Source organism: Loxodonta africana, chromosome 1 (genome assembly GCF_030014295.1).
Source record: "Loxodonta africana isolate mLoxAfr1 chromosome 1, mLoxAfr1.hap2, whole genome shotgun sequence".
NCBI classification, from domain to species: Eukaryota; Metazoa; Chordata; class Mammalia; order Proboscidea; family Elephantidae; genus Loxodonta; species Loxodonta africana.
This window is the reverse complement of record NC_087342.1, coordinates 220,099,183-220,112,837: the sequence shown is the minus strand read 5'-3', so window position 1 is coordinate 220,112,837 and position 13,655 is coordinate 220,099,183. Positions and strand designations below refer to the sequence as shown.

At 37.7% G+C, this 13,655-nt stretch overlaps 1 protein-coding gene across 1 annotated transcript in view; it reads right to left on the bottom strand.

Moving 5' to 3' along the window:
• Positions 1–13,655, bottom strand: part of PLEKHG1 (pleckstrin homology and RhoGEF domain containing G1) — a 291,716-nt gene that overhangs the window by 206,012 nt on the left and 72,049 nt on the right. Inside the window, exon 2 of the mRNA XM_064292170.1 lies at positions 1,789–1,847. The gene's annotated coding sequence lies outside the window, so the exon portion shown is untranslated. The remainder of the gene's footprint in view (positions 1–1,788; positions 1,848–13,655) is intronic.

The following is a 13,655-nucleotide window of genomic DNA, read 5'->3' as shown; positions in this document are numbered from 1 at the left end:
TATCATATTACAAAGCAAACAGAACACCAATGAGCCTCTGGAGGGAAAGAATGTTTACTTTATTCGAAGAAAACAGAATGAATAACCAGTTTTCTCACCTAACAATATGTAATTCCTTTCTTTCTTTGTAGATTTAACTATGGGTCTCTCTGATAAGCAGACTTGTTGATGAATTCATGGTATTCACGGCTAAAAAAGAAACATCTACTCTTCTTAAGGAGTCCCTAGGTGGTGCAAACAGCTGCTAACCAAAAGGCTGGTGGTTCGAGTCCACCCAGAAGCACCTCGGAAGAAAGGCCTGCTGATCTGCTTCCAAAAAAATCAGCCATTGAAAACCCTACTCTGAAGCACATGAGGTCACCAGAGGTTAACGTTGACGCTACAGCAACTGGGTTTTTTTCATAAAAAAAAAAAAAAAAGAGTATTCAAATGACCGAATTTCACACACACACACACAAACACACACATACACAGAGTGCCCAACTGTGACCCAGGCAGGGCCGAGTTATGCTTTTGTGGGCCCCTTCATCCATAAAAAATATTCAAAATATTTTATGACTGCACTGGTATAAAGACAAATCTAAGCTAAGCTGGCTTCATTATGATGTCTTCATTATCATCACATTCATTTTTTTCTTCTGCTTTTCAAAGACATTAAAATTACAAGATTTTCATGGATCACTAAGAGTGTCATGGGCCCTGGGCACTGTGCCTAATGGATACGTTGGACAACCTTGATTGTTAACCTACTCGGCATTCGAGTCCTAAGTTAGGCAAAAGAACGTCTGAGACTTTCTTGCCAGTAATGAGAACCTGCGGTAAAAAACCACTGCTTTCCCAGTTAATAAAACACTAATGAACTCTGACACAGCAAAGTAATCTTTACTCCATCAAAAAATGATTCAACTTAGTAATAACTTTAAGTACTCCAAGAAGAATACTTGAGTGTATCAAATACTACTCCAATACAGCATTACTTGTTTGCTAATGAAAAGCAGTGAAACTATAACCTATTGTCCTACTTACGCTTTAATTTTTTTTTTTTTTTTTTACTGTTTTTGGTTAAAACAAGGAAGATCTGATATAAAACTGAAAGTATAAACTTTTGTAAGTATAAAATGAGACCACTACGCTCATTAGTCTAAGTTTCTTCATATCTTCCTACCATTCTAGTAAATACCAGACATGTAATTGAGTAATGTTAGTTCAACATTTCAGGCTTTGACAAATAGTCTATAATGTGGTCAGAGTATGACAAATTCCTTAGCAAAGAAACAGAATAAAGTAATTGCTTGGACCTAAGAAAAAAGCATAGTCCCTTCCTCTGCAATTTATCATTCATTATGGTTTTTCAAGTACCAACGTCACAAAATTGGAATGAGGTTTTAAATAGTGAAGAAGTTAAAACGGACAAACAGAATGTTTCTGACCAATGAAAAACATTTTAAAGATTAACTAAAAGACTAAAAAACTGATTAATACTAGAAGACCAATGGGAAGAATTAACTCCAAATGTATTACGTCATGGTTTGCTTCTGACGCCATTTTTATTCTCTTTGTGTGTTTTTTGAGGTATGCATTTTCTCTCATATTTCATTGTTTGGTTACCATATTTGTTATTCTGTCTTATAAAACGGTTAAAAACAAGAAACTTTTTTTTTTTTTTTTACCTACAGATATAGAGTCTTATCCCCAAAATACCCAACGAACCTAAATTATGATTATAAATGTGTTCATTTTTAACATGTTTCATACTCAAGTAGCAAAAACTGAGAAAACAAAACTCACTTTTATAGTTGAAGCCTTTCCAATGTCTTCACTCATAGACTTCCAACATCAGTCTTCACCTGTAACAGAAACATAAAAAATAAATTGCTTTTTTACTTAAATGTCACTTTTCACTTACTTAAATGGAACATGGATATCAGGGTTAATTTTAACTGTCAAAAGGAGGAACAGATACCAAAAGGCCAGAACTTTCCTAGGAAAGGGCCATATCTGTACTCCTGGTCTCTAATAGTTGCAATAACCATAAGAGTTTAATTAAAGAAAAAAAAAAGATTTATAGGATATGCTGTTAGAAAATTACTGATCTCAATCAACACCCCATCCCTGACATTCTCTTGAAATACTCAGAAAATTCAAAGGAGACGTGAACTTTCAAGAGCACTAAAAACTAAGGAGTTCAATGACTTGCCAGAAGCCAGGAAGAATTTCCACTAGCGGAAGGAGACAGGAAACCGAGGCAGTGAAGCAGAGGAGAGGAATGAGGGCGGACAACTCCGATCAGTCTCAAGCCCAGTATCACAACCTCAGAAACACAAACGCTCCATAGGATGGGAACAATTTTCTAAAGCAACATGGCTACTGTATCCCAGAATTCTTCTCCATGACTGTATCCCATAATTCCTCTCAGTTTCCATCTTTGCAAAGAAGTTGGGGAGTAGAAGTTCTGGTACGATTTGGGGTCATAGTCTTTCTGGTTACTATTTTCAAAAAGAAAGAACCACAGAGTACTTCAGACCATTCTAGAATAAACTTCACTCCTCATTGCAAGGTAATACCCAAAACTAAACCCAGTGCCATCAAGTTAATTCTGACTCATAGCAACCCTATTGGACACAGTAGAATTGCCCCATAGAGTTTTCCAAGGCTTTTATCTTTATGGAAGCAGATTGCCACAGCTTTCTCCTGCAGAGTGGCTGGTGGGTTCAAACCACCAACCTTTCGGTTAGCAGCGGGGTGCTTAACCACTGCGCCACCAGGGCTCCTCAGCAAGGCAATAGCTGACTGCATTTATGGCAAGCAAAGCTATAATGGAAAAAAAAAAAAAAAAAACTACAGAACTGAACTGATAATTTGGCTGGGAGAGAGGAATATGACCCAGCTCCCCAGACCAATATCTAAAACGATACTAATAGGAACCCACTAGAGTAAGATGAGACCCCTCTCCACAAAAAATCCCACCCAGTTTACAGGTAAACAGTATGTTACAGGCTCAAATTTCTCTATTAAAAGGAACACCAAAGACATGTAACCATAACATTCAAGATAGAGTAGGAACCTATTATGAAATAAGTTTACTGTAAGAAAACAGAAGAAAAATTAGAAAACAGGTATTTTCTTTTCTAGATAAAACTGAAAAAAAAAAGATTATGTACAATTGGCTAAGACTAAAAATGATGGATAAGGTATGGAAAGATGGTAAGGAAATAAGAAACTCAACAGCAGGACTATAATCAAACAAAAAGAACAGTAAAAATCAGAAACACTAAATCGATTTGGTGCTTCCTTAAAAAGCTAGAAATAGAACTACCACACAATCCAGCAATCCTACTCCTTGGAATATATCCTAGAGAAATAAGAACTTTTACATGAATAAATATATGCACACCCATGTTCACTGCAGCACTGCTAACAATAGCAAAAAGATGGAAGCAACCAAGGTGCCCATCGATGGATGAACGGATAAATTATGGTATATTCACACAATGGAATACTACGCATCAATAAAGAACAGTGATGAATCCGTGAAACATTTCATAACATGGGGGAATCTGGAAGGCATTATGCTGAGTGAAATTAGTCAGTTGCAAAAGGACAAATATTGTAGGAGACCAACTCTATAAGAACTCAAGAAATAGTTCAAACAGAGAAGAAAATATTCTTTGATGGTTACGAGAGTGGGGAGGGAGTGAGGAAGGGGGGTTTTCACTAATTAGATGGTAGATAAGAACTAATTTAGGTGAAGGGAAAGACAGTACACAATACAGGAGAGGTCAGCACAACTGGACTAAATCAAAGGCAAGGAAGTTCCCTGAATAAACTGAATGCTTCGAAGTCCAGCATAGCAGTGGTGGGGGTTTGAGGACCATGGTTTCAGGGGACATCTAGGTCAAGTGGCATAATAAAATCTATTAAGAAAACATTCTGGATCCCACTTTGGTGAGTGGCATCTGGGGTCTTAAATGCTAGCAAGCAGCCATCTAAGATGCAACAATTGGTCTCAACCCACCTGGACCAAAGGAGAATGAAGAACACCAAAGACACAAGAGACATAAAGGCCACAGGAATCAGAGATGACATCAGCCTGAGACCAGAAGAACTAGATGGTGCCCGGCTACAACCAATGACTGTCCTGACAGGGAACACAACAGAGAATCCCTGATGGAGCAGGAGAGCAGTGGGATGCAGACCTCAAGTTCTCGTAAAAAGACCAGCCTTAACAGTCTGACTGAGACTAGAAGGACCCCGAAGGTCATGGTCCCTAGACCTTCTGTTAGCCCAAGACAGGAACCATTCCCAAAGCCAACTCTTCAGACAGGGATAGGACTGGACTATAAGATAGAAAATGATACTGATGAGGAGTAAGCTTCTTGGCTCAAGTAGACACATGAGACCATGTGGGCATGTCCTGTCTGGAAGATGAGAAGGCAGAGGGGGACAGAAGCTGGCTGAACGGACACAGGAATACAGGATGGAGAAAAGGAGTGTGTTTTCTCATCAGGGGGAGAGCAACTAGGAGTATATAAAAAGTAGCAAGGTGTATATAAATTTTTATATGAGGCTGACTTGATTTGTAAACTTTCACTTAAAGCACAATAAAAATAAAAACTGAAAAAAAACTGAAACGCTGTAGCAAACGGTATCTATAAGATGATGAACACAGATTATCTGGAATACAGAAAAAAAGGAGATGAATCAAGGAGCGAGAGATTGGAAAGGAGGAGAAAAAGTGGACAAAATAATAAAAGAAACACCTGGGTCTGCTTATTAAAATGGATCTTCTACGTGCACTAGAGAGGAGCCCTGGTGGCGCAGTGGTCAAACCGCTTGGCTGCAAATAGAAAAGTTGGTGGTTGGAACTCACCAGTGGCTCTGAGGGAGAAAGATGTGGTACTCTTCTTCCATAAAGATCATAGCCTTGTAGACCCTATGGGGGCGGTTCTACCATGTCCTATACGGTTGCTATGTGTCAGAATTGACTGGATGGCAACTGGTCTCTTTTTTTTTTTTTTTAATGTGCCCTGGAGAAGTGTGTCTTGTGCTGTTGTTGGGCGGAGTGTTCTGTGTAGGTCTGTTAGTCTGTTAGGTCTAGCTGGTTGCTCGTAATGTTCAGGTCTTCCATTTCCTTACCGATCTTCTTTCTAGTTTTCTATCCACTATTGAAAGCTGGGTATTAAAGTCTCCAATTATAATTGTAGACCTATTTCTCCCTTCGATTTACTCAGTGTTTGCTTTATATATTTTGGGGGTTCTGAGATAAGGTGCATATGTACTTATAACTGTTATGTCTTCTTGATGAAAAACACAATATACACAGCATAGGACAAGCAGAAATATGTGATTTAGGAACAGGGTCGCTATGAGTTGGAATCGACTCGGCAGCAGTGGGTTTGGTTTTTTTGGTTTTTTGCAGTGTAAACTATCTCACAGGCAGATTCCTGGCAATACTAGTTTTAAATTAAAAAACAAAACTAGGATTAGAAGAATTATTATACCACAGACATGTTAAAGATTTAAACATTAAGAATGCTATATAAAAATATTGTTGTGAATAAATTTTAGTATCTCAGTGGAAAGAATTTTATAAGGTGATATTTAATTATCAAAACTGAACCAAAAATAGAAAAGGTGAAGAACCAATAAGTATGGCTTAATTCAAGAATTAGATAATTCCTAAACTATATAATGTTTTTCAGGATATAGAAAAAGTGAGGTTCCCTCATTTGTTTTATGAAGCTAGCATAAGCCTGATAACCAAACCAGACAAGGTACAAAGAGAGAAAAGCTGGCTTGACTTAAACGAGATGCGAGAATCCTAAATAAAATGCTCAGAAAACACAACTGCTCACATACCAAAACGACATCAATAAAAATATGGATTATTCTAATCCACCTATCTGTCAGTTGTTGTACTGTGGTTGTTTGTGTGTTGTTGTGATGTTGGAAGCTATGTGATCAGTATTTCAAATAGCAGCACGCCATCTACGGTGGATAGGTTTCAGCAGACCTTCCACACTAAGGCAGATTAGGAAGAAAGGCCTGGGATCTACTTCTGAAAATTACCCAGAAGAAAATCCTATGGATTACAACAGAATACTGACTGATACAGTGCTGGAAGATGAGTCCCCTAGGTTGGAAGGCACTCAGAATACACAGTGGCTGAGCATACCAGCGATCGCAAAGATGCTACAGGCCCGGGCAATGCTTTGTTCTGTTGTACATGGGATCACCATGAGTCAGAGCCAACTCAATAGCAACTAACAGTGCTTTAAAAATAATAATATATAGATTTATTATACCATATCAATATATATCGATAGGTCACAAGAGATCAACACATATTCTTATCTTCAAAGACGCCAAAATGGCAGGTGACAGACTCAACAGCTGTATCTGCTAATCTCTCAGTAACCTCGAAACAGGATATATTTCACCATGACTCTTAAAAAGATCCAAAACCAACAGACAGTATTTCTATTCAAGAAGTCAGGAATAGAAGAAAGGATGCTCACAATGCAATAATGAAAGGAAAAGAACAGAGCAAACTCCCACTATCAGCAGGTGACAAGGTTGCAGACCTAGAAAACTCCAGAGAAATAGTTCTTTAAAAAACTGGAAACAGCAAAGATGCCATAAGATGACTGAAAACACAACATGTAAAGGGCAATGGCTTTTGTCCAGTGGCAGCAACAATGAGCTACAAACAAGTGAAAAAGTCTGAAAATAGATCATATCCAAAAAGATTATGCTTACAGTAAAGAATCCGTCTAGAAAACATTTCAGGGAATTAAGGACAACGGTTTTTTCATAAAAAATGATGAAAAGGACAAATGTGCTTTTTTTTAAAAAAGAAAAAAGTAGCACCTCATCAGGACATCCAGTATGAGGTAAACCAGTGAATCTACATTTTAGGGGCTGTGAAGTGCTATTACAGAAATATAGGAACACAGGAGCAGTAAGAGGGCTTTTATAATTAGCGATGTTTATTTATAGGTGGACAACTGAGATCCTCAGAGGCTTTTCTATAAATTCAAGATACGATTTTTGAAAAACAAAAATACATTAAGGATATTTGATTATCCAGCCCTAAGTGCAAAACCCACTAAGATATTCTTGGAGCATCAAACACAAATAGAATTTTATGGTTTTAAAAAACCAAAAAACTTCATTATGCTTCTGAAGATGGAGAAATGCTGTAAATAGCCATCGATGTTTTATCTTTGAAAACGATATGCTGATTGCACATCACTAAATGATGGCAAAATAGGTCACGTTTTATGGCTTTTGGTTCCAGAACAAATGCCATACTTATAGGCTGGTGTATAGGCAAGGTGGCATTTAAAATAAGTTCTAAAGAGCTAAACAACACTAACGTGAGTTTGAGTATAAAAATAAATAAAATTTCACAGTTAGTTTTGTAAAATGGACACATCAGACCAATATATCACCATGTCTTTTTAACTACAGTATCTAAAGTAAGCTTACCTTTAAGACAACAGTCAAGGTGAAGAGAGGAGCTAAAAGTTTCATGTCTATGATAATAACTAAGTGATCAATTCTAGTTATTCCAAAATGAATATTAACTAAAATTATCCACAAAAGGAATCGGCTTTCTCCTTTCACGTAGGACAAAATAAAAGGTTCGTTAGCTTTAGAGGACAATGCCCAGTGTGCTCAGTAAGAGCAGTTTTTCATGGTCTGAGTTGTTGTGACGTTGGCTGCTATCTGGTGACCTTAGGAACACCAGGACAAAACGTTGCCGGGTACTGTGCCATTCTCACAATTGCCAGCATGTTTGAGTCCATCTCACTGAGGGTCTCCTTTGCCCTCGCTGATCCTCTACTTCACCACACATGATGTCCTACCCCCTAGCGGTTGACCCCTCCTGAAGATGTGTCCAAAGCAAGCGAGTTGGACAGTGTTCTGCTGTGATCCATAGGGTTTTAATTGACTAATATTTGGAAATAGATTTCCAGGCCTCTCTTCCTAGTCTGTGTTTGTCTGAAAGCTTCACCGAAACCTATCCACCTGGGGTTACCTGCTGGTATTTGACATTTTGGTGGCACACCTTTCAGCATCATAGCAACACACAAGCTACCACAGTATGACACACTGATGGGGGTGGGTGGTTTGAGTCAGGTGTGGTTTTAACAGGAAATGACTTAAAGGATGTCTGATAATCCTAGTAACACTCTTACTTATGCTAATAACTGTGCAAAGACCCAAAGCATAAACACTTTCTCTAAAATGTCAATTATTTGATATACAAGAGTCCCAAAGATTTGTTGATAAGCAAGATATTTGTTAGTGTTATTTCTCAGGGAAAACACATGACCTTCAAAAATGAAACAAAGTGAGAGGAGAAAACTGTATAAGGGGCTATTCAAGATCCCAGGACCAGTGTGAACTATAACCTAATAATAATAATGCCAAAAAGGGCAAACCTCCCAATTTTCCTTCTCTAGAAAGTATTCTATAAATCAGTACCATAGTGGTTCAAACCAAAAAACCCATTACTGTTGAGTTGATTCCAACTCATAGTGACCCTACAGGACATAGCAGAACTAGGCTGTGATCGTTACGAAAGCAGGCTGTCACATCTCACTCCCACAGAGCGACTGGTGGGTTCGACCCACTGCGTTTTTGATTAGCAGCTGAGCCCTTAAGCACTGTACCACCAGGGCTCTTTATAGCTGTTCAAGTAGACAAAATCAAAGTGGTATTTTTGAGACCACACAAAATTTGTTCACTTTAGTCTAAAAAGAATCTTTGGATTTGGCCCAGACTCCTACTTCTGCCCTACGCCTGCCGTTCCACATCTGCCCCTTTTGATTTGGGAATGCTAAATAACTCGTGGCCCTATGTCCACTGCAACATAAAAAGTTCTTTATTGCTTCTACCTGTCCTTCTCTAAGCAACCTCATTTCATTCATAAACCGTAAGCAAGTGACTGTTATAATACACACCTTCTTAAATCTGTTCTTTAGAAGCCCAACAACCACCTGTCTTCCTTCTGGCAACCACACTAGCATTTTCCTCTCCCTTAAAAAAAAAAAAATTTCTTTTTTTCCCCCTACTCCCAGCTCATGTTCTCTGACTGTTCTCACTGAGGCTAAGCCATTCATCATGCTTCACCCTTCTGATCACTGATTCGTTTGAGGATGGGCATGCAGCTCAAGACAGGCCAATCAAGGTCAAGGAACCCTAATTTTGGATATTTTATTCAAATTACTAGGGAAACAGACCTTTTCCTGCCTCTCAATTTTTTTTTTTTTTTACTGGACATGGACAATAGAGGGTTTAAAGCTTGACACCGCTGCAGTCATTCTGTAAACACACGGGGCCTGAGAAGGAGCCAAGGTGGAGGAACCCCAATCTGGTACATTTAGTCCACTTTTGAACTACAGAGCAGACATCCTCCAATGTAACTTACTTTCTTCCATCCAGTATCGTGTTTGTGATATTTCTCCATGATGTTCTGCTAACTATGTAGCTCAACTGTTTGCACTGATGGATAGTGTTTTATTAAATTGGACAGTTTGTGGTAAGTTTATATGCTCACTCCGTTGGATAATTTGTGGTAAATTTATATGCTCAATCATTGGTCATTTGGACTGCTTACAATTTTCTCCCTGTTACAAGCAATGTTGTACGTGCTTTCACACTGTATTCACCTAGAATTGGAATTTCTGTTCTGTACACCACACACATGTTGAACTTTACTGGCTACTGCCAAATTTTTTCAAGAGTAACTCTACCAATTTATACTCCATCCTCAGTATACAGGAGTTCCTCTGACTCCATATTATGGCCAACACTTGAGACTATAAAATTTTAATTACAGATATTCTGATGGGTGAGAAACAGTACTTATTGTGGTTTATATTTGAATTTTCCTAATTACTAATGAGGTTAAGCATACTTTCGTATGTGTTGTTTGCTCATGTTTCCTTCTCTGTGAAGAACCTGTTCATATGTTTTCCCCATTATTCTATTAAACTTTTTTTTAATGAATTTGTTAGAGTTCTTTATATACTCCTCAATTCTAATCCATACATCTGTTATGAGTTGTTATTTATCAGTCTGTCCCATGACAAACAGAAGTTAAGATGATGTAGCTATATGTGTTTCTAAGGTTTAATATTTTTTGTGTCTTATTTAAAAGATTTCTTTCCCTATTCCAAGTATGTGAAGATATTCTTCTACTTTGTCTTCCTTTTTAAATTTATATTTGTTAATGTGGTAACTTTATATATAACAAAAAATGTGTCATTTCAACATTTTTTTACTTGTGTAATTTAGTGACAACAATTACTTTCATCATTACAACCATTACCACTATCCGTTTTCAAATTTTTCCATCACCCTTAACAGAAACTCAGTGCCCCCGAAGCAATGACTTCCTATTTACCTCTCACCCCTGGTAACCACTAATACTTTGGTCTCTCTCTATCTGCCTATTCTAGACATTTCATGTAAGTGAGATATACAATATTTGTTCTTTTGTGACTGACTTATTGCACTCTGAATAATGTTTTCAAGATTCATCCTCTTTTAAAGACTTTATAATTGTGCCCTTCACATTTAAGTCCTTGATTCGTTTGAAATTGATTTCTACGTATGCTGTGAGGTAGGAATCCATTTTTATTGTTTGCATAAAGATAAGCAGTGATCCCAGCATCATTTATTAATTAACCCTTTCCACTGATTTATAATGCCAGCTTTGTCACATATCATGTTGCTATATAAATATGGGTCTGTTTAAGGTCTACGCTTCTATTGCTCTATTTACTTATACCTGTTGCCAAAACCACACTGCTTAAATTACTATGGCTTTATAATAATGTAAATAACACAGGTAAATATTTCCATCTCGTTCTTCTACATGATTGTTTTGATATTAGTTCTAGGATGCTATATATTCACATAATTGTTCATACACAAGCAAGGAAACCCACCAGTTAAGAATTCATAATAGAAACTGGTTGACTGAGGTGGGAAGGGGGAACACTAAGATTAACATTTTAGGACAAGAATGAAAAATAACCATATACATTTTTCATTCATGCAGGTGATTATTTTAATACTTCAGAATCAATTTTTGTTTATTCATTCAACAAGAACTTAAGGGTCATTATACGCAGATATACATTTCTATTCTCTAACAGACCTCTAAACACAAATACTCTATAATTTCCTTGCAAACTCAAATCAATTTCAATTTTTAATTTGATATCTCTAATTGGCCAATTCTTCAACCCAGTGGGCATCAAACATCATTAAAACAACAAAATACAAACAAACCCTTAGAATTTAGAAGTGCGAACTATGGAGAAAGAGTACAAATCTTTCAGTACCTAATAGTTATTTATCTTTTAACCAACAAATATAATTTTACCCATAATTTTATTCTGTTACGAATTTAATGCCAGGTATGAGGTTAAAGTGAAGAATGCATGGTTTGTTTGAGAAATGTATCTCACTTTATAAAATGGATATGTTCTTGAGAGAACTACATAAATAAATCAGTCTTTTAGTGGTGTCTTTACAGACATTTTTTTTTTTTTTTACATACATTAGTAGGAAAATTTGTCAAAATAGCACCCAAACCCAGATGTTCTAGATCAGATTTGGATGCTCCAGCAGGTACTGTATGTTGCAAATAAACAAAATTTATGGAATGACTTGAGATTTTAAGACAAGTTCAGTTTCTGGTTTGTATCAATTCCTGGGTTCAGTGGGATCCTACACTAATAGTAAGTAGGATCAATTAAAGTTCTTAATACATTACTAAGATCTGTTATGCTGATATCAGACACTTCTCAAATCTGGACTGCATTTCATGGCAAGTTGCCTGTGAGCTTGTAAAGAGGGAAATGAAAAACAGAGAACCAGAGCTTCATACACCTGGTTTCAATGATCCAGATCTTAGGCTTTCCCGTTTCCTGCTTTTCAGGAGATTAATGGCTGACATAACTAGTTGACGAAGATAGCTAATTCTAATATTTAGTCAGAGATTAGCAGTTCCAGTAGGTGACTCCTTGACACTTCCCTGTATGTCCCTCTCTTTTCAATAAGAAAAGCTGCCAAATAGACTGGGGAATTCCAACACCATTTTCCTTCATTTTTCAATGTCAGAGGTGACAATGGGCAAAACTGTGAAGTAGTAAACGTCTGTTGAATGAATCACCTATACCTGAAAATATACTCCATCAACGGCACCGTCACAGGCACTAAAAAACCAAAAAAAAAACAAACCTGTTGCTGTTGAGTAGATTCTGATTCATAGTGACCCTAGAGGACAGAGTAGAACTGCCCCATACGGTTTCCAAGAAGCACCTGATGGATTAGAACTGCCAACCTTTTGGTTAGCAGCTGTAGTTCTTAATCACTATGCCACCGGGGTTTCTAAGCACTAGTGTAACAAAAATACAGAGCCTCTGCCCAGGACATCACACTCTAAGGCAATACATACCATCTTCTTCTTCTTTTTTTTTTTTCAATTGTGCATCAGGTGAAAGTTTACACAGCAAATTAGTTTCTCATTGAACAATTAATACGCATATTGTTTTGTGACATTGGTTGCCAACCCCACAGCGTGTCAACGTTCTCTTTCTTGACCTTAGGTTCCGCATGTCTATTTGTCTAGCTTTCCTGTCCCCTCCTACCTTCTCGTCCTTGCCCCTGGGCTGGTGTGCCCATTTAGTCTCATATACATGGTTGAACTACATGCGTTACCGTTTGTTTTATAGGCCTGTCTAATCTTGGACAGAAGGGTGAACCTCAGGAGCGACTTTAGTACTGAGTTAAAACGGTGTCCAGGGGTACATACCACCTTTTGGTTAGCAGCTGAGTGCTTAACTACTATGCCACCAGGGCCCCCTGGAAGCTATATTACAAGTGCTATAATGCAGTTATTAACACTCTCCTGCCTTCACTTTTCTATCACCCAAGTAACCTGTGCTACTCCTAAAATGCCTTGGTTGCATCCAGCATTGGAGCACCAACAACGTACCAGGCCTCAGTGCTGAAAATACAGCAGTAATGGGGACTGATATAGTCCTTGCCCTCACGGGACCTCTAGCCAGTGAGACGTACAGTGGCGTTTAGCTAGCTGGAGACGATGCCCAGAGGCAGCGGCAGTTATGCAGTGAGTATTAAAAAAAAAATTATTGTGGTAAAAACATTATATATATAATAAAACATTTGCCATTCCAATCATTTTTACATAAATGATTCAATGACATTAATTATGTTCACCACATTCTACAACCATCACCACTACCCATTTCCAAATTTTTCTATTAACCTTAACAGAAATTCAGTTCCCCTTAAGCAATTACTTCCCCATTTCTCCCTCCCTCCCATCCCTGGTAACCACTAATAAACTCTGATCTCTATGCATTTGCCTATTCTAGATTTTTCATATAAGTGGGATCACACACTATTTGACTTACTTCACTCGGCATAATGCTTTCAAGGGCCATCCATGTTGTAGCACGTACCAGAACTTCATTTCTCTTTATAGCCAAATAGTGTTCCACTGTATGTATAGACCACATTTTGTTTATCTAGTCATCTGTTGATGGACACTTGGGTTGTTTCCACCTTTTGGCCGTTCTGAAAAATGCTGCAATGAACTTTGGCAT